The sequence below is a fragment of the Pleurodeles waltl genome, chromosome 10 (assembly GCF_031143425.1).
Source record: "Pleurodeles waltl isolate 20211129_DDA chromosome 10, aPleWal1.hap1.20221129, whole genome shotgun sequence".
NCBI lineage: Eukaryota > Metazoa > Chordata > Amphibia > Caudata > Salamandridae > Pleurodeles > Pleurodeles waltl.
Genome location: NC_090449.1, coordinates 678,366,465 through 678,392,164, shown reverse-complemented (window position 1 = coordinate 678,392,164; position 25,700 = coordinate 678,366,465). Strand labels below are relative to the sequence as shown.

Sequence of the window (25,700 nt, the reverse complement as noted above, 5' to 3'; positions counted from 1 at the left end):
GTTCAATGGAGAGTGAGGGTGCTTCCTGCGCCACAGGGGGTCTATGGTTGGGAGTGCTAAGTTTCAGCCAAAGAGGAGGACAATAATAGAGTTCCGAGTCTGTTGCCAGAGGAACAGAATATCCCTCCTTTGCTTTGTTGCAGTGGGTAAAGTCCTGTTGTTGGCACATGGGTCTCCCCTTGGTCCCTTCTGGAAGGCAGTTGTTCAGATCTGAGGTTCTGGTGTCAGGGGGATGAGGAGGGGAGGTGTCCCTTAAATCCTAGAGTTAGAGATGTGGAGACCAGTGGGCAGCTAGCTCCTGCAGCTAATTGGCCCATCAGGTGACTACATCCATTGGGGTGGGTCACCTTTTACTACCCAGTAGCCCCTTTTCTGCCACTCCGAACATGGCAGAAATCAACATTTAGTGCACAGACTGGGCTGCTTACCTTAGGGGTGTCTCAAAAAAGGGAATGGAGGTTTGCTCTAATAAAGTCTAGGGAAGGGATCAAAATGAACTGTAAACTACAAAGAGCAAGATAATTAACAAGATTCTCTCTACGCAAAACAGTCAACCAATGCTGTGTGCTAAAAATAATTTAAACAGTTTTTTTAACTCATTGTATTCTTTGCTTTAAATTTTCTTGTACACAAAAACAACCATAAATAGTTTATGCATCAGTGATTGTGAGAGAACGGTCACAGTAGGAGAAGCAACTTGGAATGAAACATTACATACACAATACTAAGTTACTTATACACAAGGTTTACAAAGAACAAAAAAGTAGACCTATATGCTCACAGCTTTTTAGGGTAGTATTGTCCAGAGAAAAAATCACACACCTACCTGTCAGGTTAGTAAGCGTTCATTTTGTGTCCCACTCTGATAGCTCAGAGGAGTAGAACTGCTCAGAGAAGGAGTCCAAGTTCCAGTGGCTGTTTTTGCTTCTTGCATTGCAAGATCTTGTCACCTTAATTTGGTGTTCAACAAGAATGTCTCACCCACTCTCTCTCAGACTCCCAAATGCTGCTGCGTTTCGACTTGTACAGTGGTGGTCCATAAGCAGACGTGCCTGAGGCAGGGAAAAGGCTGTGTCCTCCTCTGGGGGACAGTACAGATGCATATCAGGGGCAGTGTATACTTTGACGCTCACTGCCCTAAAGTGCTCATTCACTAGCCTGGAGGGGTGGGGGGGGGGGGGGGAATAGGAGGTGTGACCTCCGTCCTGCCTCAGCCTTTCTCTTGCTCCTAGGAGTGCACACACTACCTGGCAGTTGGTCATAATCCTGTCTTGATGGCAGCAGACACAGGAAAGTGCCGGATGAATAGCCAGAGTACAAAGAAGGTAGGACAACCAGGTGGATAACCTCTAAGGTGCCAACTGGTTACATGCCAGCCGTCCCTCAACACCAGATTTGTGTCAGGGGAGAGAAGGCACATTGTTTGACACCAAACTCAACATATCTAGGCTATACCATAATGGAGCTAGCGAGCCGGGTCTGCTCAAGTGCAAGTCCTATGTTATCCTATGGACCGGCGATCACTTGTACTGTACTTTATTGGTAAAGACACTATAGAGACATATAAGCTTGTGTTTACTTAGCTACACCTTAAGGATAATGCACCCTGCCTTCTGGGCTGAAGAGGCCCTCCTTAGGGGTGTCTGAAATATTTGAAAGGGAGTGTATTGGACTGTGCCACACATAGTGAGGGCACAGCCAAATTCAAGCAGTTTGCACGAGTCATCAGTAGTTTGCTTGGTTCACTCGGGATGGAGCAACCAGTGCTTCAGGCCATGGTGACCCCTTTAACACCCATGCCCTGGGTACCCCTATACTAGGGACTAATAAGGGAGTTAATGTGCATGCCAATTAGGGAGGAGCACAGGCATTGGAACCTGGTTAGTAGTTTAGCTTGTACTGTCGGAGGTGTAAAAAGAGCATCTAGAAGCCCAAATGGGGGCAAAAAGTTGGGGCACATATGCAAAAAGCCCGGTTTTCTTAGAAGAGGCTAAACGGGAATGAATTCCACATTTTAACCATGCAACTTTAAACTGAGCTTGGCACTGGGGTAGCTGAACACTAAGACCCATGTGGTGGGTTCTTTGGAAGATGATTCAGAGACTACAGACAAGGCTGGCACTTCAAAGCTGCTGGAGTTTAAAGGTGAGAGGCATACTACTTGTTCCCAGCTATATTTACTGGAAGTAGTAAAACTGTGAATTTGGATTGTATTTGTTGAAAGGAGATACTTCAAGTTAGCTAATATTATTTCTAATAATTACCAAGATCAGATTTCATTTGTCCATGGTCTTCAAATTCATTGGTATGAGACCTTAAAGGCAACCACTTAGCTAACTCTGTCAAAATTGTCTGTTTTCACTTCTACTTAGCAAGGTTAATTCCTTTAAGGTAAAAGTAGGCCATTTAATCACTGCCTCCTACTGTTTCAGTGTAGAATAGAAATTCAGTGATATTCGAGTGGCAGAACCCAATATTTCCTATGGTAACCTGGCATAGTTGGATTGAAAGGACATTACCCCTTTGCATATTCACAAATGTGCCAAGTATATGGTATATATACATAACAGATTAAAACAAGATTGCATCCTACCCCCACTCCTATTCAGCTTACATATTTCAGACCTTTCATTTGTTGTACAATAAGATAGGGGTGATTCACCGAAATTGGCTAACATGAAAGTCCAGTTTATTTTCTTTCCATCTTTAGCTATTCTTTCCATCACATAGTTAGGCCTGCAAGTACAGACCAGGATGCACATCTTCAATATTGACAACATGCAAATTAATATCAGCAACGCAAAGGGTATGTCATTTAGATGTCAAAATCCCAAATATATCTGCTCCATAGGCCCTAACAAAATCGAGCATGTGCCAAACTATACATACTTAGGTGACATATTATTAATAATAACAAATTAAGCTGAAATTCTTGTCTGTCCTACTTGAGCCACAAAGTTTCTGTAATCGATTAAAAAGATTTTCATTAAAATATGGAGGTGGGACAATGGGACTAACATTAAAGGCTGCCAATACTTAGTCCTAGACCTTATTAATGCACAGTATGCTGGGCTTTTTACATTTTTTTTTTAAATGGCTTCAGGATATTATTTAACTGAAGGAATGCAACACTGGCAATTCAGTTACGGCTTGAGTTTAGAATCGCGCTTCTTCATGCACTGACTAATAACTGCATCAGTTATTTCATAGATTGTCACAAAGCGGATGACAGCACGTTAAAATCCTATATCAAGAAAGAGCTCGTACACAAGCACTGCTTGCTGAACATTTTATTAAAGATCTCCTGACTAAACGCGGATTGCCGTCTTCAAATGACTTTCACAAAATGTCCAAGGCTGCACAGCAGATTTTGTTTAAACAAGAAATAAAAACTACCAGCTGCCTTTTGGACATTGAAAGGTCAACGGAATACATGATGTAGCAACAACCATACTAGATTTTGAATATGCACATAAAGATGAAAAATCATTTTTATGGTTTTTAAACTTTTTTTTTTCCTGCCAGTTTGGCCGACTATGGAAAACGCCCCTGGGAGTCAGCACTGTCTGTTTTGTATTATTTGGAGCAGGAAACATCAGTGACGTCATGTGTGACAAAAGTACAATATCGGTAGGAGTTTCGGATCAATCAGTTCAATTTGGAACATAGCAGGCAAAAAAACAAAACTACCCCAAACCGTTTCTAACAGTTAAACGTGGAGACACTGTTCAATTGCTAAATATGATAAATATATCATTCTTGTACGTCCTTGCCATGGCATATCAGTGGATTTCCAGGAGGTCCCTGCAGAAGACCCACATGGGTTTCACTAGGTGATCTAATTATTGTGGAGTGCTGTTCAGGAATAAAACCATGTTACCATGCATTATCAGCCCAGTGGCATTTATCCGTTTGAGAGGTGAGAACTCTGTATCCACGGGAGCCTATCATCCAATAAGATAAAATGGATTTAGTACATTACTACTAGTGGGCGTTGGGATGCTAGGCAAATAAACCTTCACTGTATGAGTGTAGATCAGATAGTAGCACTTCCCAGTCCACCCCAACTGGGTATTTGCCCAGGCTGCAAATCTCTTCGCCCCTAGCACAGTTAATTGAGCTCAACCCCATTTAAGTGTTGCAGTGCACCAGAGCAACATTGGAGCAGGAAACTTTTAAATTTATTTTGTTTTTTGTCTATGCTTTGAGCTGCTGGGCCTCCATGGGAAATACCTGAGCGTGTGTGTTTTTTTTTTTTTTTTTTTTTTAAATACAGAAGGTATAAAAACAACAGCACATGCAATTCTAGTTTGTTTTAGGGGGACTATACCAAAATACGTTGGTCACCTAACAAAGTGTTTACCTTTTAGTAATTAGATGTGAAAGCGCATCCACCTGGAAAATAAATAGTGCTAAAAGTAGACTGCTTGGTATAGGTATGTATTTATTGTATCAGTGTTGTGTTTTTTTTATTTTATTTTTTTTATAGGAAATTGAGATAATAAATAAATTAGCTACCTGCATAGGTATGGTATTGGGAAAATGGGTATTTAGGACTAGCAAGGACGCTGCTCATTTGAATTAGTTTCTTCTGGGAAGCAAAAGTTAGTGTGGTAGAAAGAAAAATAAATAAAACCATTAATGAAATGGCATGAAGCCCTTTTGGTGTGTGTAGATACATACAAATGTAGATATGCAGTCTACACAGCAACTTTGTAGTTTACAGAATACAGACAATCCTTGCACTTAAACAACGAATTAGTGTAAATTGCCTCTTGAACCAAGGTGTACATTGAAACTTTTTTCTCCATTATAATAATGTTTCAAATGTGTAATTGGTACGAGATATAAGACTTGACACCAGAAAATGTAACATTTCCAAAGGGTAACATGTCTTCCTTTTGAGTTCCAATCTGCTAAATTGATCACACTTCTTGAAGATGGATGACTGGAAGCTATACTAGGTGCTGTTTCCTTAAACTTAATTACACAGAATATGAGTCTTTCATTAACCTTTGTGCTGGCACAGAGGTGTAGTTTTAAAAAGATTAGATCCATAGTTGGGTTTTGTCAGAGCTAATACAAACCTTCACATACCCTTGAGTCCACAGATACATTTGTTTGGGATCTGTTTTCTGAATAATTTCCCTTGTGTGTGTTGCTGTAATAATCCTGATCACTTCATCTGACTAATTTAGTCCACCTACCTGCCTAATTTCTCTATCTATCCTAAGGAAGATAAATATATGTTCTCCTAAAATTAGAACCTCATCATGAGTTTCAAAAGCTAAGTTAGGAGTCTTGAGTAAACTTTGAAAAGGCAATGAGAACCTTGTTTGTTAATTTGTAGCCAAAGTTTCCTAGGTGGAATCTGGTAGGCAGCTTCCAATCTGAACTGTTTTTGGAAGGAAGTACAGTAAACTGTGTAAGTGCATGAAGAGAGACAATAGTCATGGGTGTGAGAAATGAAACCTTCTATGGGTGAGTAAAGTGGATGGAAAATTTGACTTAATGACAACACGAACATTGATAAAACAAAAGAAAGCCCCAATGTTAATAATCTAACACATTAAAATGAGGGACTTGGTAAAAATGGAATGGCTTTGGGTATAACCTTTAGGAGATAAAGGTAATTTTGCTGCTATTAATTGACAGCCACTGTGCCTCTATATGTTGAAAGAATGGTGTGAAATGGCAAGCCTGTCAAAACTGACAGCACTCGACAACTGACTGAGATTTATAAACTAGGCATATTTATACTGTTACTGGAATTGCAGTATACACTGCTTTAAAAGCTTGGGAATGGGATACTCTAGAGGAAGAATTTGCTTTCTTGTAATTGTTTCTCAGCATTCAAAAATTTAAAACAAGATTGAGAAGTGAATAGTTGAAAAGTCACTATATAATTATATTAAGTAACCTTACTGTACATTATTAGACGTTTCAAGTCACCCCAGTTAATTATTTCATAAGTCCTGCTCTCTGATTCATCCTGTCCTAGAACTTCAAAAGGGCTTTTATGGTAGGTGACAGGATTTTTTTTTCCCCATTCTGATACAATGTGATGATCTCTCCGTTTGTTATTAAATTGTCTGCCTTCTTCTCATTTATAATAAAGATTGTGCTTCAAATCGGTGCAGTGTGTGTACAGTAAAAATAAATCTACCAATATACAGGTAGGGATTTATTGCAAACATGTTGCAAACAATGATGGTTATTTTAGTGGTTCAAAAGTTGAATTGCTGTTCTGCAGTGAACGTGCATAGTATTATTAAAAAAATATGGTCATAAATGCATACCTAGTAGCCGGTACCTGAAGTTTCAGGGGAAGAAAATAGAGGTCAATCTCTTCTGTGAACTTGTTTTCCTTCCATTCACTGGTTCCAGGAAAGTGTTGACATTTTGTTTTATTCCTGGCGAGTGGTAATCTCCTAGTTCAAAATATAAAATGAAGGACTGGTCACGACTGGGATTGCAGGCTGCATATTGTAGGATATCCTGAAGCTGTAATATGTTGCAGTTATAGTGGTCTTGGCCTTCTGCCTACTTTAATACTAGTTCACAAAAAGCTATGTTTTAGGGCTATTATTGATAATGGATCCCTTTTGTGTGATGATCCAGGACATGAAATAGGATCACAATCTTTAAACATCAGTAAACAAAGTTCTAGTTTGTGGTGATATTTCGTCAAACACTGGCATTTCTTAGGATTGCTATGTGTCGGGAAATATTTGCTTTTTTATAAGAAATTCATCCTCCACTTGATTAAACCCTTAACTGACAATTGCAAACTGTAATTAAATCTAGAGGAAAGTTGAGGAAACAGAGAAAAAATAACTGAGTGAAGTCTGCCCCCCCTTGGAGTATATTTTGTTTAGTCTTGCCAAATGCTATCTCTCAAAGACTGGAATCAATGTTCAAGTCACCTGAAAGCTGTTGGGGCAATTGTGGCTGAAAATCTATCTTGCATGCATCTGCAGAATGATGAAGCTTCTGAGCTGTCCTATTCTTCCCATAGAACCAATTTTAATATTGGAATATGAGGCAGAAAAATTGTGCCCCTGTAATGGAACATGGAATCTCGGGCCATAGGCGGAATATTCTTTAAAATGACCTTTTCAGCTGTATTCGCACAGATGGTTTGCAGGTGTGGGGGTGATAGGATGTAGGGATGATGCTAGATTATGTGGGATTGTTTAATTTTCTTAATTTTTTTGTAGCTCAACAACTCCATTTGTAGAGATATTCACCCAAGAACGTTCTTTAAAGAAGAACCTAAATAAAGATGCTTTATCATTTTTTATTTAAACATTCTTTATGTTAATTAGGGAACAATGTTAAATTATGTAAACTGCAATATTCACATGCCTAGTCATGTTGCCTGGGTTCATTCTGATCTTTAAACCTTGCTTAACGATAGAATAGTACTGGGTGTTTATCCTTTCGTATTTATACAATGAAGATTGCATTTTATACAGAAATCCTGGTAATATTGTAGAATTTTGGCCTCTGTTACTTTTTGGGGTTCTGAATGTTGTATTCCAACAGCGCATTTACCCCTCTTTGTGATGTAGGACCATAACAATTATCATAATTGAAACCAATGCTGGATCCCAGAAAGCTAAACATTTCTGAAAAGTAGACAAAATTCTGAATTCAGCAAGGTGTAATTTGTGTAGATCCTACAAGGTTTTCCTACAGAAAAAAACAGCTGAAATAAATAAAAAAAATGAAATTCAGGTGAAAAAAACCCAGCCATTTTTCTCCACATTTTACTCTGTAACGTTTTCCTGCGATGTCAGATTTTTTAAAGCAATATACCGTTACGTCTGGTGGACTCTTCTGGTTGCGGGGATATATAGGTCTGGTAGGTTAATCAAGAACCCTAGGTGCCCAGAACCAATAAATGAGCTGCACATTGCAATGAGTTTTCATTGTATACAGCAATTCATTTGGTGAAATCCAAAGACTGAAAAATGGGTATCAAGGAAACCTTTGTTTTTCCAAAATGGGCACAAGATAAGGTATTGAGAACCAGTGGTTATTTGCACATCTCTTAATTCCGGGGTGCCCATACTAGCATGCGAATTACAGGGCATTTCTCAAATAGACGTATTTTTTACACACTGTCTTACATTTGGAAGGAAAAAATGTAGAGAAAGACAAGGGCAATAACACTAACAATAACTCGCTCCTCTTATGACACAAAACAAAAAAACAATTAAGTTAAGTGGATTTTGCCCCCAGGGAGTGGGGGGTGGGGGGCAGAAAAGGCCTAATAATTATTTGCCCTTTTGGGGAGAGGCTCTTGCCCATGTGGCCGCTCCCCTTATTACATAAATAAAAAAATCCCTGGTGTCTAGTGGGCATTTCTGCATCCCTATTGTATCGCGATCGGGCTGCAGAAATACTCTGAATGAGATCAAAAGAAAGGAAAAGCCTTTCCTTTCTTTTGATGTCTCTGCCTGCTCCCTCCTCCCGAGCGGAAGAGAAATGCTTAGCGTTTCTTGTCCGCGTCCCTCTGGAAGCATGCTTTCAGCGTGATGGGGGTGACCTCTGATGAGGTCAGCATGCAATCGCTTGCTGACGTCATCAGACGTCACTGAGGTGGTGGGGTCGGGGTGGAAGGGGAAGCGATTCTCCTTCCATCCCTGAGTGGGGGGAGGGGTGTGTGGGAGGCCCGGGGGGAGCGCTAGTGCTCACCCCTATGGGCCGGGTGCAGGACGAGCTGGGCTCGCCCTCAGCACCCGGCAACCGTGGCCGAGCCCAACTTGTCCAAGGCACCCGAGTGGTTAAACAGTTAGTCATTGCTGTTCTACAGTTTTAAATAATTGTTAAAACCTTTAAACAACTAGTTCTTAGTTGGGGCATTTTGATACAACGCGTTTTCAAATTTGCCAGCCAAGAAGTTGTAAGAAGTAGGTACTATGCTCATAATGTGTAAGACATAGGCTGCACCCTCTAAAAAGGGTTCAGGGTATGTGTGAAGTCTCCCTCACTATTTTACTATAATCAGGAAAGGTCAGTAGTTCGTAGAAGATCTGATTAGTTTGGCATCACATAATTTACCCAGGCCTCAACTATACATGTATCTGCCTAATGTATAACCTAGGATAAAGTACATAGTGGATAATTTCACTGAGATGGATAGACCAGATATGTTCTATCAAGGTTAAGATTTTCTCTGATATAGGCATCTTTGTATATTGCTGCTTGTTATTTTTACTATATTCAGTTATTATTAAAATATTGTATTCTATTCTTTTTCAACTTTTTTTTTTTTTTTTTTTTTTAAATTCAACGTAAATTTACATGACCTATTATGGTCTTAGACTATGCCATCCAACTTTTATTTTATTATTGATGGGTCAAACACTTGCAGTATTATTTGCAGTTAAAGCTTTTTTTATCAGCTGTTCGGATCGTGAAGGCAGTAGTCTAAGTTTTGAATCTTGTAGTGCCCAGTAATAAAAGAATGTTAGTGGAGACAAAGTAGAGATTCTGTGCTTGAACAAAACTACGGTTGATACAAGATAGGTCATGGAAAGTTTTGCAGTTTTTGTATAGTCTTGTACTTTTGTTACATTTGTCCCTATAATATATATTCTACTTTAAATTAATTGATTGCTCTCGACATTGCGTCTTCTTGATAAACTAGGACAGTTCCAGAGCTGTGGTGATAAATTACATCAATATAAAAAGCATAACATTTGCTTTCCGAAAAAGAAGTTATTGGTGTAAGCGTTGTCACCAGTTTCTCATATTTCATTTAATTTTTTTTCCATCCTGGGGGAAAAAGTGCTATGCAACAAAGTGTTCTTACTTTAAGAAATATAATCCTCTACTGAGCTTTCTGAGTGAGTGAAAAAGTGATGGTAATTTTTGTTAAAGTTTCTACTTTTTTTGTTTTTTGTTTTTTAAGCATTTTACTGGCATTTTGAAATTTATTACAGGTTACATGTATCTTTAAACAACCCACAGTACGTGCTTTCCGTATTGCTGATTATCAATTACATTACATCCAGCTGTTGTAAATGTATTTATTTCTTCCAAAATCTTGCAATTTCACCCCCCGCAAAGTCCCCTCCTTTCTTCCCTTCTGAGTGCCCTGCTGTTGGCCCGCCCTGTATAAATTATCTTGTTCCTCACTGACTAGACCAAGGGGCCCATATTTCTTTTATTGCCTTGTGATGGCACATTTGGCCAAAAATACTTCAATGTCAGCTAGTTTTGTTGCTACTTTACTTTGGTGAATTTTGTCTATATCCTGAGTAAGCATTCCCTTATACTTTTCATGTACGTTCCTACTGACGTGGTCTGTCTTGTCCAGCACTGTATGCCAATGTTTGGAGTGTGGTACTACTCTAGAGCATTTGTTGAAGTTGTTGGTATCCTGTCCACATCTAGGCGAAGCCAACGGTGCTGTTGAATAGATGTGTCTTATTCTGTCTGTGTGTAATGGTTAACGCTGTGTAAAACAATAAACTTTGTTTCTTAATCTCGTGTTCCAGGACACTTTCTTTGGATATTTCAGTGCTATTTGCCATTCCTTGTCTCAGAAAGTGTGTCCCACTATGCTCTTCCATTTATTTTTGTAGTAGGTGAAGAGATACTCCTGTCTTTTCAAACAGTAATTTATAAGCTAAGTGATAATTTTCTGGCCTCTGCCCATCATGCACAGTGTCTGTAGTATTGTATCTGCGGACATTGTCTATATTCTACTGTCGTTTCAGGGCATATATTACCCTTCCATAGTGCATAAATTGCCCCCTAAGGAGGTCCCGCTCATCCATTAGTGTTTGGAGGCACATCAATTTCCCTTCGGGATAGGTCCCCTATTGTGTCAAACCCCACTGCTCTCCAGCTGTTCATGTCTCAGTATCTTATGTAGCCATTTGTTATTGGCATTCCTTTCAAGAGGATTGGTGGTGCATATGCTAGTGCCGGTTTCATGTTACTGATACTGAGCTTTAGGAATTCCATCGCTGTTCTAACCAGCATTGGTAAGTCTCTTCTTGTTTGTTTGTGTGTGTGTGTGTACAAGCAGCAGTGTTTGAATCGCACCCTCTAAAATTTGACTTTGTGTATAGCTGGTTTCACCTATGGTCTCCCGCTGGGCATACCGCTGGCCACTAAGTAGTATGGCTGGAAATTTGGAGTCCCAATTTCCTCTTTGTCGGGCAGTAACTTCAACTTGGCCATTTCTACTCTACGTCTACTCAGATCCCAGTAAGGTGACAATTTCTTGGAAAATGCAGTAGATAAGACATGCTATATTGGCAAAATCAAGGACGATCCATGGCAGCATCACCATTTAGTTTCTACTTGCTTACAGTGTGTAGGAAAAATAAAAAGTGTTTGTTAAACCCATAGGTGAACCAAGGAAGACATATATGCTTCTGAAAATACATCCTGAGTTCAGCTGTGGTAATTTGTGTAAATTGGTTAGGGCTTTCCTTTCAAAATAATTGAAGTCGCAAAATAGTGAAATTTTTAATGTGTTGATCATTTTCATAAATCCTACTAGAGTGCATCCCAAATTCTGTCTGTATTTAAAACCCTTGCTTTTATGGCATTAATAAAATTTAAAATCTCTATGCAGTGCTCTGGAGGGGGCACCAAATCACATAACCCACCGACCTGAGTAAAATTACAAATGGCTTGAGTTCATGAAGGATGATACGAAGACCTCACATTTACTCCTTCTTCATCTGACTGGGGCTCATTCCATTAGCTAACCAATGGTATGGTAAAGGAAGTTATGCTAAAGGTGAAGTTGCATTTTCCATAAGATCCTTGCCCTCACTTTTATTTTCGCCTTGCTCCTAGCTTTAGTCTCTAATTTAACAGTACTCTTGAATAAATCTTTAACGGACACTGATTATCTTTTGCTTTGGAAGCATACCTTAGTTTTGCCATTGTTGAAGAAAGTAGGTGCTGATACTTCCAATCTGGTGAATTATCATATTTCTCTCCTTCCCTATTTGACGAAGTTTCGGAAAAACTTGTTAACAGCCAGTTTACCCATGATCTGCAAAGCATTAATCTGTTAGATCCCTCCCAGACTGTCTTTAGGGCTCTAAACGGCACTGAATATACCTTGCTGTTGTGTTGGCAACATTAGGCTCCTTGTTGATGAGGGCAAATCTTCCTTCATCCTAAAGGGCCGGTCTTCTATGTTTGATAACCTACCAACAACTGCTGTTACAATGACTGAATGAAACCAGCTTGCATTCTACTACCTTGCAATGGTTTTGTTCTCTTATGAGCAACAAGTATGCCTGTACAGATCATTCAGATCCAAGCCAGTGGTGAACTGTGGTGTTTCTCAAGGCTCCTCCTTAAGTCCCATCTTATTTAAATTGTGAAACCACTGGCAGGTTTTATTAGAGTCTGGGAGTTTGAAATCACTTCTTATGATGATATCCAGCTCATTTCCATCAATAAGAGGAAAGCAAAGACTAGAGGAAATCTAGTGAGCAGTCTTTCAGAGGTGGCAGTTTTTGATGCGGTATCAACGTTTGAAACTCAAGCAGAGAAAACTAAGATCTTGCTCTTTGGAAAGGCACATAGTGTCTCAAATGATTTTTATTGGCCTACATTGTTAGACCCTGCTCCTAGGCCTAAAAGAGTCGTTAACAATCTGAGTCTTCTGATCAGTGACTTTTTCTGTGCAGGACCAGGTTAATGGTGTGTGGGAGCAGTTTTGGTCTTCTAGGGATTCTCCGTAGGATATTTCAGTGAGGTTAGGCTGTTCTGCAAGCATTCATTAGGAATAGATTCAATTATGGCAATGTCCTGTGTTGATTCATAACTTGGCAGCTCAATTGATCTGTAAGTTCCCTGCTAGTTATTTGTTCTCAGCAAGCCTAAATTGTCTTCTTTGGCTACCAGCCCATAAAAGAGCCATCTTCAGCTACTCCCAAGCACTGAGCTGGTCATGATACTGGGCGAGCAGCTCTAAATGGTAAAGTTTCTTTCCATAAGCCAGAGAGTTCTTGGATCTGCCAGCATGGCCATCATTCACTGGAAGCGAATAAAGAGATCTCACATAGGTGTCATCTTCTTTACTCCTTCGACTACCTTTCACTGAAATGCCCTTACTCTTTGTTTAAGCTCTACTCCTCATCTCCCGTCTGTTCATAATCCATGGAAATAGGTTATTCCCTCTCTGGCTTTATTTAATTTTGGTGTAAAATGAGTTTAGTTTACGCTGTGTAGCGCCAGGATATATCTTCAGGTTAGTTGTGTGCTCCTATAAATAAATATAGGAAAGCCCATAATCGTAAGCCCCAAAGTAGTCATTGGAGTGCTGTTGTGTAGCATATGTAATTGTTCTAGATATTGATTCCACTGGCTGTTGAATCTGACCTGGTCAGTAGAAGTCAGTACAAAAAAAACCTCCATGTACATTTCACACTTTTAATATGGAAGCTAAAGTTAAGTGTTAGAAGCTATGAGAGATGCCAGGCTACTTTGCCGTACAGTGTAAGCCAGTACTGCCACGGAAACAGCAGACTCACCTGGGTGCACTGTGGTAATGTGCCCCCCACCATGCTAGACTGGTTATCATACTGTCTGTGCTATGCTTATGGTGTGCCACCCCTCACATATTGGTCATATTTACACCTCCCACACAACTAGTGCTCGGTGAAGCCACTTCGCCTCAAGTCCTATCTATTAACAGTCCTTCCCAAAGGTAAAGTCCTCCTCCTTGGCTGAATTTATCAATGTCTGACACTGAGTGACCATCTCTCCCTGTCTCTAAAAACTCTGTCCACATCCTCACACCTGACAGGGCTTTGTTAGATAACCTGAAGGTGTTTTGCCTTAAAAAAGCAGACAAAGCAAAGATCCTGGTCTGCTGGCCTCAAATGATCTGGGGGATTTCAACCTTGTCTGAAAACTGAAGGCATTCCACAACCCAGCAGTTATTACCAACAACACTAAAACTGCATTCCAGACAAGCAGTGTTCCCTACAGAACCAAAACAAATGGGGCAAGGTGGGCGCCAAGGCTTGTGGGGCATCAGTTGGACAGTTTGTTTTTTTTGTGGGGGGGGGGGGGGGGGGTGGGATTTTTCCCTTCCAAAAGTCTTTATGACCTTTGTGATGTTAGTAAGCATATTCCAGAAAATAAGAGGGTTTAACAATAAGCTCAAGTTTACAGACATGCGTTGGTCCTAAAAGACACAGCAACTGTCCTCTTCATCAGTGTTCCACCCTTTAAGTCCACATCCAATAGCTTTGATGTTGAAACCTAATAATGCAAGGCACACTGCATGAAAGAGACTTCTTTTAACAAAACAAAAATCCTTGCCAACTGAATACACACCTTCAAAGTTTTATTCATTCTGTCTAGAGCCCCAATAGTTTGTTAGATAAATAGAACTGTTCTTGTGAGATACTACAAGACTTAAAATGCTTTTCGATTTCTTTCAAGTAAAGTGAGGATGATCATCTTGTAGCACAGCTTTTTTTTTTTTTTTTTAAACCCTCTCTCTTAAATTCCTCTTCCAAAAATTTGATGATCCTAGCAGACGTTGTATTATGCATACATGAAACTTCCAACCATCTTGAATACAAATAAATCAATACAATAAGATAAGGTGTTTGATGTTCCTCTCTGACTGGTCCAACTATGTCAATGACCATCTCCTCCCAGAGATCAGGAAGATCCCTACAAACCATGGGCAATTTCTTCAGTGTTAGAATTGTGTCACTGTTCATGCATTCCAGACAGTCTGTGACATATATCTCCATCTCCATTCCAGACAGCAAAAAATTGGCTTGTAGCCTCTCATTAGTCTTTGCAGTGCCTAGTTTACCCATATGAGCCTGCACAAATAACGTCTCATGTAGCCCAACCAGAGGAATAGGTCTGGTTCCTCTTAATAAAATGCCTCTCTATGGATAGCTCATCTCTAAAAGTAGACCAAGGTTTGTTTCGCTCATAACTTTTGTATTGTTGAAATGTGTTCATCACCTCCACCAGGACAAAATCCTTCTCCAGCTCCTCTTTCAACAAATCTTCTTTCATTGTCCCAGACATACTTCACATACACTAACTCCATCTTCAACATCATCATTATTCATATTTCCCTGCTTAGATTTGCTCACTAATCTAGATAAACAGTTAGCTGATATATTCCTAACACCAAGTGTATATGCTGCTCAAACTGTATTTTTGTTGGTCTATAACCCATCTCCTTATTCTTGATGAAATCGAATACTGTCCTTTTTTCATAAACTCGTTCTTCAAAGGTTTGTGATCAAAACATATATTAAAAATATGGATTCCCGAATCAAATTTTTGAATGTATTGAATCCCCAAAATTAGCCAACACCTTCCTCTGAAACATAGACCTCTTGAGGCACAGTCAGCCGACATTCCGCAACATTACTTTGTTTCTGCATAAAGATAGCTCCCAAACCTTTCAAACTGGCATCCGTGACAGTCCAAGTTTCTTCACTAGACACTAAAGCTTGTAAACCGGGATCATTTTGTAACTCCCTTTTCATGTTAACTAAAGTCCAGTGTGTCGGAGAACAGTTACTAATATTTAGCCACAAAATCTGTCATTGGTTAGTCATTGGTTAGTCAATTTCATGTACCTGAACTTTGGGATTGACATTTGCATTCCGGGTGACACCCAAAAGATTTTGATGTGGCCAACCAGTAAGCTCATCTCCAATTATTGTAGCAAATCTTTGCTACTGTACACTGATTACCAAACTCCATGCATGCATTAAAATAACCTAGCATCTTCATAGTTTGGCTACCATACCCTCCAGGGGCATGTCCAAATCGTTGACTTTCAATTTATTTTGAAAAATATATATATTTTTTTATAAACAAATTTTTATTGCTTTTCATGAGAAACATACAAAACACAAGAAGGACAAACTCCATACAACCTGCACCTGTGCAAGGGGGTACCACCAATTCTGTTATGCATCCATTTGATATAGAACACATAGGTTATTGTTAGTGCTACTTAACAGAATAAAAACAAAAATGTAGGTACACACACCCATTGGCTCAGCTTCAAACGAGTAAGTCCGTCCACTTCCCCCACATCTTCCCATGTTTGTGGGGACACCCCCTTGATTCATACACCACTTTTTCTTTTGTGCTGCGCACCAGTCCACTCCACACCTCCATATTTGGAGGGAGTGACCCCTGGCTGTGCTCCAGGCAGCAGCAATGTCCCTCTTTTCCACCAGTAAGGCCGTTCCAACAAATGCTCGGTCCGCTCTAGAGCCCTCCTGCTCCTCCACTGTACCCAATAGGACCATTTTTGGGGACAGCAGTTGTCTTTCTTAGTACTTTGTTCAACTCTTGATTTATCTTTCCCCAATACACCTGTATCACAGGACATGACCATACCATGTGGAAGAAATCGGACTGAGCTCCGGAGGCCCATCTTATGCAGTCTGTCGGGAGATAAGTATGCTCTGTGTAGGAAATAGAATTGTATCGCCCTCAACCTCGCCTACACCGCCAGCGACCGAGGAGCCATCAAAGCCTCTGCACATTCGGTTTTATCAAGCAGCCCCACCCACGCCTCCCACCCACTCTTAAGATGGCTCAGGTCCCCGGGGGCGTTGTTTTTTTAACATTGTGTAAATTTGGGAAACACCTTTCCTCCCCAAGCTACCCATAAGCATTTTAGCCTCAAGTGGGTTGAATTCCGGTATTGGGTCTGCGCCAGTCAGGTGCGTACTTAAGGCATGCCGGAGTTGAAGGTATCTAAAGAACTGAGTTGGGGACAGCTGCAACTCACACTGTAATTCCTGGAAGGACTTCAGTGTGTTCCCTTTCCATACATCTCCCACCAGAGAGATGCCCAGTGTGTCCCACCTTGTAAAGCCCCCCAGTGTGGCCATTTCATTCAGCCATTTACCTTGCCACAGTGGAGTTTGCTGGGTGACGACGCTGTTCCATCCAGTGTGCCGTAGCGCCGCCCGCCATGCAAAAAAGACTGCTTTAGTGACTGGCTCTAAGTCCCGGGGAATTGGTGTGCTGTAGAGGAAGTCTAGAATACGAGAAAACCCCAACGCCTCCAGCTCTACCTGATCGGATGGGTCCGTCCATCCCCGTTGAACTAGTCATGAGCGACCAGGAATTGAGTCGCCAAATAATACAGATATGGATCGGCCATGGCCAATCCCCCATCGTACACCCCTCTACGACAGCTTTGCAATGCCACCCGGTGCTTCGCACCGCCCCACAGAAATGAGGCGGTGGCTTCCTCTAATTTTCAGAACCATGAGCGAGGGATCACAAACGGTAAATTTTGGAGCACATATAGGAGTCGAGGCAAGATCATCATTTTATATAGGGCTACACGACCCAAAACGTTTAGAGGCAATGTTTGCCACCGCTGGAGATCCGCCCTGGCGCGAGATACAAGCGGTGTCAGGTTCAGAGCCCAGGATAGTTCCGGAAGCAACGTGACCCATACTCTGAGATATTTAAAAACTCAGCTGGCGCAAGGGCACCACCTCCTGCCAGTCTAAGCATTCTCGTGACCTCGTGAGGGGGGACTAACACCGATTTGGCAGGGTTCATTTTGAGCCCAGAGGCCTCCTCAAAACACCGAAGGAGATGAAAACTTCGGGGTCCCGTCACACTAGGATTCTCCATATACAGCAGGACATCATCTGCATATAGGGCCACTCTGTCTTCATACGAAGGGCCCCACTTCCACCCGCGATATATTTGATCTCCCCTTATCAGTCGTGCCAAGGGCTTGATGGCCAGGGCAAAAAGGAAAAGGGAAAGGGGCAACCATGGCGCGTTCCCCGATGGATAGAGAAGGCTGAAGATAAGGTCCCATTCACCTGTACGCGTGCCGTAGTGTTAGCATACAAGGCCTGGACCATTCGGCGAAACTTTGGCCCAAAGCCCGCCGGCTGGAGTACCAAGAAGAGGAACCCCCAGTCGACGTAGTCAAAGGCCTTCTCAAAGTCTTTAAATAGGAAGGCCAGATTCTGGGGAAACCGGTGACGCCTCGCAAGGGCCACGAGAAGCCGTCGTATACAATGGCGCGTACTGCGGCCGGCCATGAAGCCACACTGGTCTGGATGTATCAGCAGGGGCATCACCCTCTTAAGGCGGGAAGCGAGGATCGTAGCGTAAATTTTCACTTCACTGTTAATCAGGGATATGGGTCTTTAGTCAACACAATGAAGGGACGGGGGCTGAGTCTTGGGCAAAACGACAACAGTGGCTACATCCAACGCCTCTGGGAAGGAGCCCAGGTGGCCCACCTCCGCATATAAAGCCGTAAGGCGCGGCACCAGGTCATCCCGAAACACCTTATAATATTCTGGTGGAAACCCATCAGGCCCAGGAGTCCTGCCCACCCCCGTCGCAGCAATGGCCTCTCTAATTTCCGTTTTGGTGAACGGTTCCTCCAACGCCCGGACCACCCCCAAAGGCAGTGCCAGGAGAGGAACATCTGCCAAGAACTGATCGTAGTTGCCCGGCACCTTTGCACCCGCCGCCTGATACAGGACCCTGTAATATGCGGCGAACGCCTTGGCCTCCTCCTGGAGCTTGGATACATGTTCCCCTTGCTCATTACAAATTTCGGGGACGATTCAGGAGGTCAGTTGCTGGGATGCCAGCCAGTACAGCAATTTCCCAGTCTTATTTCCCCAACCTTAAACCCGGGCTGTGGATGCACGCCATATGTGCTTAGCCGCTTCTAAAGATTGGTTACGGATCTCCCCTTGTATCAGCAAGAGTTGTCTGGTTATCCTTTCATTGGGGTGGACCTCCTGCTCTGCCTCCCAAGTGTAGGGCCCAGCTGGGCAACGTGGGAAGTCAGGGAACGCTCCCGCGCGCGGACAAGGCTCTTGGCCATCCCCCTCAGTACCGCTTTACTCGCGGCCCATAGGGACCCAGACGACGCCACTGAGCCTTTGTTGAAAAATATTTTAAATGTGCCTTTAGAGATGATAGTTAAATGTGAACAGGAATCAAATCACACGAGTATACTTTTACCATTTATAATTACTTTATCTCTGGGATGCACTCTGTCCTGACACTTAATTTGAAATGTAATCTCTTGAGGAACTTTTACTTCATTTGTCTCTTGAATATCTGTTTCGGCAACATTTCACAAAATGCCCCTTCCTGCCTCGTCCATTACAATATCTATTCAATACTAGACAGTCTTTACCATTAGCCCCGTGACCACTCTATTTCAGGCAGACGGGTGAAAATATGCAAAGGTGTGCCTGCCAGCTACAAACGCACCAAATACCCAACAAGGCTCTGCTTCCTCAGTATCAGTCGGAGATGTTGAGGCTTGACTGCTGCTGCCCACTTAGCCACATTCACTCCAACAGCAGAACAAGGACATCCAATGAATAAAGATAATATTTCATTACCTCCTAGAATGGTATCCAAAATGTGCCTGTATGTCAGTTTCTGAGGGCAGGTGGGCCTGTCAGAAAGAAACCCTGCTTTCTCACAGCCTCCTCCTTATGTAACAACGCCCACTTTTCAACTAGGACAACAAGGCTCTCCAGAACGAACAGCAGGGCGACACTTACTTAGTACCTACTTCAGTCCCAGAATTAACAAGAGTTTGTCCCACCTCCAGTACATCTGCCAGAGCTCCACAAGTGCAGTCCCAACCACACAAGCTCAGCACAAGGAAAACAAGCATTTGTAATGCAACAGGTCTCGCCTCTGCTCACGTTAGAGGTATTAGCTTTGTAAACTCCTAACCGGACTTTTCTTGCCACATATCATAATTATTATAGGATTACACTGCATTACTTTCTCCTATTTTTATTTTCTTGGGGTTATCCCATCTAGGGTCTAAAATATGGTTACATGACCGTGTTGCTTACAAATGATATTTTTGTTATAGTGCCCTCTAGGGGTTGTTTTGAGCATTACAGTGTAATGCCAAACATATATTTCTGATAAACATTTATATGATAATTGCCTATATTTTAATAATCTCTCCTTGTTACAATAATGACCATAATTCAGCCAACTTAACATCCTTATTACACTATAACTGTTAGAACTCTCTTGATATGTTTGGGTGACCCTCCTAGTTTATTTCTTCTCTGTGGGTGACTTGTGTCTGTATATGCTCTTGCGCTCCCCCTGGACAACCATCTGGCGCTTATGCCCACACAAAAGGACCCTAAACTTAAATTGCTCCACCTGGCTGGATTGAAGCCTATGGGTGTTGTGTACACAGATGGAAAATTTGTAGACCTAGATGACTTGTCCATTATGGGGCTGTGAACTGCGCTTTTCCGCTTCACATATATCAGGCTGTGAACTGCTGTGCTACCTCTCATTCTTCCACACTAACCGCTCTACAGGTATTACTTATTAGTGGCTCACAACACCATTTGATCACCAAGCTATATGATGCAGCACAAACTGACAAACCATTGACATGGGATGGTGCACAAGGGAAATGGAGTGAAGTGGTGGGGAGAGACATAAGCGAGGTGGTGTGGACCTTTTGCTGCACACAATTACACATACTTACTGCAAACTGAAATTTGAGGATTATACACTTCAAATTTCTCCAAGTGTATTACACTCCTGTGAAGTTATGCAGCTGTGGCTTATGAGCAGATGCTAGGTGTATACGCTGTGGTGAAGTGGATGCTGGCTTACTATTTATGGCGTGGCAATGTGGGGCTATACTTGTGTATTAGAGACAACTTACAGAAGCTATAACTGAACAAATAATATGTGATACAGTAGTATGCCTGCTGGGAATGATTCACAATATTTCGCCTGCTAGTCGACGCTTTCTGTCTGTAGCCTTATTGCTGGCGAAGCACGATGTAGCTCTTCACTGGGGTAGCAGGACGATGCCTGGGAAGGACCGCTGGTTACAAGGTATATCATATTGTAAGATGCAATTATATGCGGAGGAACTACCTAAAGTGTAGAGACCAAAAGATATATATGGGGGCAACGAATAACCTATCTTCTGGAACATACAGGTAATAACGATCAAAATAGACCTTTGTTACAAAATACGATTGATAAACTTGCTGTGGACGTATAACTGTGTAGCATGTACAACTGATGGGTGGGGTGTGTTGACTCTCATGCTCCATTGTGTCCAGGAATGTGGGTGCAAGCTCGAGTTGCTGCCTTTAGTAATTTGTTTTTACTGTCTTGTTATATGTTGAATCTGCTAAAACTCAATAAAAAAAAAAATAAATTTATCCTATGGTTGTTTCTCTGCCTGTCCCATGAACCTCTTGTTTCATATGTTAGATGACCTTTATAATCTGAAAGCACAATTTTGTGGTTCCTCTTCACAGACTTTGACTTTGCAGTCATGTACGGGAGAAAAACAGATTCAGCCTAAGTGTCCTAGTTCAGTGAGACCACTGAAAAGGTAAGACAAATTTTCTGAAGAATGGAGCACTCCTGTGACATGCATTTTGGGTAAACGTTCATTCTGCACACATCACTGTGGCATTCTGTGCATATGATTCTTAATTAGACATTTTTTCCGATAGTGTTTGTTACACAAATAACAAATTGATTGCTCAAATAGTATAAATATGCAGGTGAGCAAAGTCTGGTGTGTTATCTGTTATGAATTACTAACTACAGGTAACGCCTGTTCGGGCTAAGGATGCCTTTCCTGTTCCTCAACAATAGTAATAGTTATTCAGTACTGTAGTGAGCAATAATGCTATGTGCTTATGCCGTGCAGTTTTTTTTTTCTTTTTTTCACACGTGTAGTAATTGTTATAAACAGCGGTATTTAACCTTTACTGGATCGTGCACTGTTGCATCTTTGCATTGACATTGACGTCTGTTAGCAGGTCAGTATTCCTGTGAATGCATTGTAAAGTATAATCTGTGATCCATTTTTTTAATTTTTTTATTAGATTTTAGACTACTATAATAATAACATACAACTTGACCTTTGCAGTGCAGTTATAAATGGGGTGGCAAAAATATGTTCATTTTCTTCGTCCACTTTTTTCCCCTCTCACTCCAGAAGTAAGCATAGAATGTGCCTTGAGATTCTCAAAATCACATCTTTGTGATTTAACAACTTAGGTTTCTGAACTGCATGGGTCTAGAATCCAGTAGGGTTCTTGGCAGATTCTGAATGGGTAGCTGTATTGCCAGTCAAACTGTAAGTTTTAATTATAGTGGTAACACTTTCACAGCATTGTCAGACTAGAGTGAGTAAGCAAAGATTGTGTCATATCAGTTTAAACAAAAAAAAAAAAAGTATTTCCATTTTGAATAAAAAATAAATAAATACCAGAGATCATTGCAATTTTCAAAATGCTTTACAATTGTGACAAGAAGAAACCTTGTCTTCACAGTGTGTTGCTTCATTCACACTAGTACATTCTAATGTCCAAGCTATGTTTGGACCCCCCCCCCCCCCAAACATGGAAAAAAGTAACCATTAGACTTTTATGCTCCAGTCCCTACTGAGTAACTCTACAGTGGTCTGTGAGACCCTTACTTTAGTGTAAATGGTCTCTCCCACACCATTTGGAGCTCGCTTCTGTATTGTGCAACCTCTAAAATATCTAAAACCACTCTGCTTCACTTCTCTGAGTCACTACTCTGTGCCACTCTTTTTTTGGCATTGTTCTCCGGTATTTCTCATGGTTTATCACCATTACATATAGAACAGTAAACAATGTCCTTTTCAACAGCCCCCCCTTGTTTCCCATAGCTTGTCAGTTTTTGCAGTTATTAAGCTGTTAAATGTTCCTTCCGACATTCGTTTTGAGGTCTGCTGGCAACATAATTTAAATGATCAGATCTGATAGAGGCATCTAGCCACAGATCACTTACTTTAGAATCCTCCATAGGTGGGGAGTTTGGATCCAGGAACTTTTGTCCCCATAGCATGTATGTGCATCTAAAGAGGGCGTCTCCGACTTTGTATTAACGTCATCTGCCAGGGGTGATGTCAGAGTCCATATGACCCCCCTTGCTGACGCAACATCAGTTCCTTCTTTTCCGCAATTGCAATGCGGATCCAGTAATGGTTAGGCACGCTGTTTGCAACCTACTTTGACATTTTCATCATTTGAACAGTGTGTTTTTTCCTGTCCATATCTTCGGGGTTCACACCCTTTGGGCCCTGTGTGTCATAAATGTTGGATATGGATCCCCACTCGATTTTGTATGTGGTGCTTGGGTGAGCACCATAACGCTGAAGAATGCAACTTCTGTCAACTTCGGCCAAAAGCTCTGCGGAATGTTACTAATATAAAGCCTACGTACTTTGCTTCAAATCTCCACCACACTGCAGATGGTGCCACAGAAGACTTCAACTCAATTAGCAACTAAACCGCTCAGTCAGATTAAGTTTAACTTGTGTTATCTGTTGGAAGTGCTCGATTTGATGTGCTTATTAAACTGAAAGGTGGCACACTCAATCTGACTTCTTTAAAGTCTTTAAGCTCCTGTTTTCTCAGGCTGTCCATAATGTGTTCACTACAGATTAAATAATGTTAGGGTCTAAGAAAAGCATACATTTTTTTTTTAGAAGCTGTGGGATGGGTGCTTGTTGCCCAACAAGATTTTAATTTGAATATGCAGGATTTTAGGTGTGATGTCGAAAGATTTGTTTTAGTCAAGGGGCTAAGTCTTCTTCTTAATTAGTTTTGATCTTTACACAATAAAGTGAACTGCAATACAGTTGTTACAGTAAAGACTATTTGTCATGGAGGTTGGGCAAATCCTATTAAAGGATATATAGACTGTAGGAAGTTGGCTCTGTATATACTATTTCAAAGTAAGAAATAGCGTTCACAGAGTCCAAGGGTTCCCCTTAGAAGTAAGGTAGTGGCAAAAAGAGATAATTCTAATGCTCTATTTTGTGGTGGTTGTGGTCGAGCAGTAGGCTTATCAGAGGGTAGTGTTACGCATTTGTTGGAACACACACTCAGACTTACTCCAGGCCAATAGGTTTTTATATTGAAAAATATATTTTCTTAGTTTATTTTAAGAACCACTGGTTCAAGATTTATAGTTCATACTTTAAATGTAAGGTACTTCACTTACATACTTTAGGAACTTTGAATAAAAGAAATATCACATGCAGTCTTTGTAACAATGGCAATAAGCTATTTTCAGAGTGGACCCAGTGCAAAAATCAACAATTCCTGGGGGAAGTAAGTAAAGGTTAGTTCGTGAGGTAAGTAAAACACTTACAAGTCTCAAAGTTGGGGCATAGGTAGCCCACCGTTGGGGGTTCAAGGCAACCCCAAGTTACCACACCAGCAGCTCAGGGCCAGTCAGGTGCAGAGGTCAAAGAGGTGCCCAAAACACATAGGCTTCAATGGAGAACAGGGGTGCCCCGGTTCCAGTCTGCCAGCAGGTAAGTACCCGCGTCCTCGGAGGCAGACCAGGGGGGGGGTTTTGTAGGGCACCGGGGGGGACACAAGAAGGCACAAAGTACACCCTCAGCGGCACAGGGGCGGCCGGGTGCAGTGTGCAAACAGGCGTCTGGTTTTAGATAGGAAGTAATGGAGGGGACCCGGAGGTCACTTCAACGATGCAGACAGGCACGGGGGGGGGGCTCCATGGGGCAGCCACCACCAGGGCTAGGCAGAGGGTCGCCTGGGGGTCGCTCCTGCACTGGAGTTCAGTTCCTTCAGGTCCTGGGGGCTGCGGGTGCCGTGTTGGTTCCAGGCGTCGGGTCCCTTGTTACAGGCAGTCGTGGTAAGGGGAAGTGTAAGGAAATGCCTCCTTGGCATGGTTGCCCCCTGACTTTTTGCCTTTGCTGATGCTATGTTTACAATTGAAAGTGTGCTGAGGCCTGCTAACCAGGCCCCAGCACCAGTGTTCTTTCCCTAACCTGTACTTTTGTATCCACAATTGGCAGACCCTGGCATCCAGATAAGTCCCTTGTAACTGGTACTTCTAGTACCAAGGGCCCTGATGCCAAGGAAGGTCTCTAAGGGCTGCAGCATGTCTTATGCCACCCTGGAGACCTCTCACTCGGCACAGACACACTGCTTGCCAGCTTGTGTGTGCTAGTGAGGACAAAACGAGTAAGTCGACATGGCACTCCCCTCAGGGTGCCATGCCAGCCTCTCACTGCCTATGCAGTATAGGTAAGACACCCCTCTAGCAGGCCTTACAGCCCTAAGGCAGGGTGCACTATACCATAGGTGAGGGTACCAGTGCATGAGCATGGTACCCCTACAGTGTCTAAACAAAACCTTAGACATTGTAAGTGCAGGGTAGCCTTAAGAGTATATGGTCTGGGAGTTTGTCAAACACGAACTCCACAGCACCATAATGGCTACACTGAAAACTGGGAAGTTTGGTATCAAACTTCTCAGCACAATAAATGCACACTGATGCCAGTGTACATTTTATTGTAAAATACACCACAGAGGGCACCTTAGAGGTGCCCCCTGAAACTTAACCGACTGTCTGTGTAGGCTGACTAGTTCCAGCAGCCTGCCACACCAGAGACATGTTGCTGGCCCCATGGGGAGAGTGCCTTTGTCACTCTGAGGCCAGTAACAAAGCCTGCACTGGGTGGAGATGCTAACACCTCCCCCAGGCAGGAGCTGTGACACCTGGCGGTGAGCCTCAAAGGCTCACCCCTTTGTCACAGCCCAGCCGGGCACTCCAGCTTAGTGGAGTTGCCCGCCCCCTCCGGCCACGGCCCCCACTTTTGGCGGCAAGGCTGG

At 42.1% G+C, this 25,700-nt stretch overlaps 1 protein-coding gene across 5 annotated transcripts in view; it reads left to right on the top strand.

Annotated features, from left to right (window-relative positions):
* The window catches only part of LARP4B (La ribonucleoprotein 4B), an 857,205-nt gene that overhangs the window by 6,398 nt on the left and 825,107 nt on the right, over positions 1 to 25,700 (top strand). For all 5 annotated transcript variants that reach the window (XM_069211182.1, XM_069211183.1, XM_069211184.1 and 2 more), the window contains one exon: positions 21,327 to 21,403. The gene's annotated coding sequence lies outside the window, so the exon portion shown is untranslated. The remainder of the gene's footprint in view (positions 1 to 21,326; positions 21,404 to 25,700) is intronic.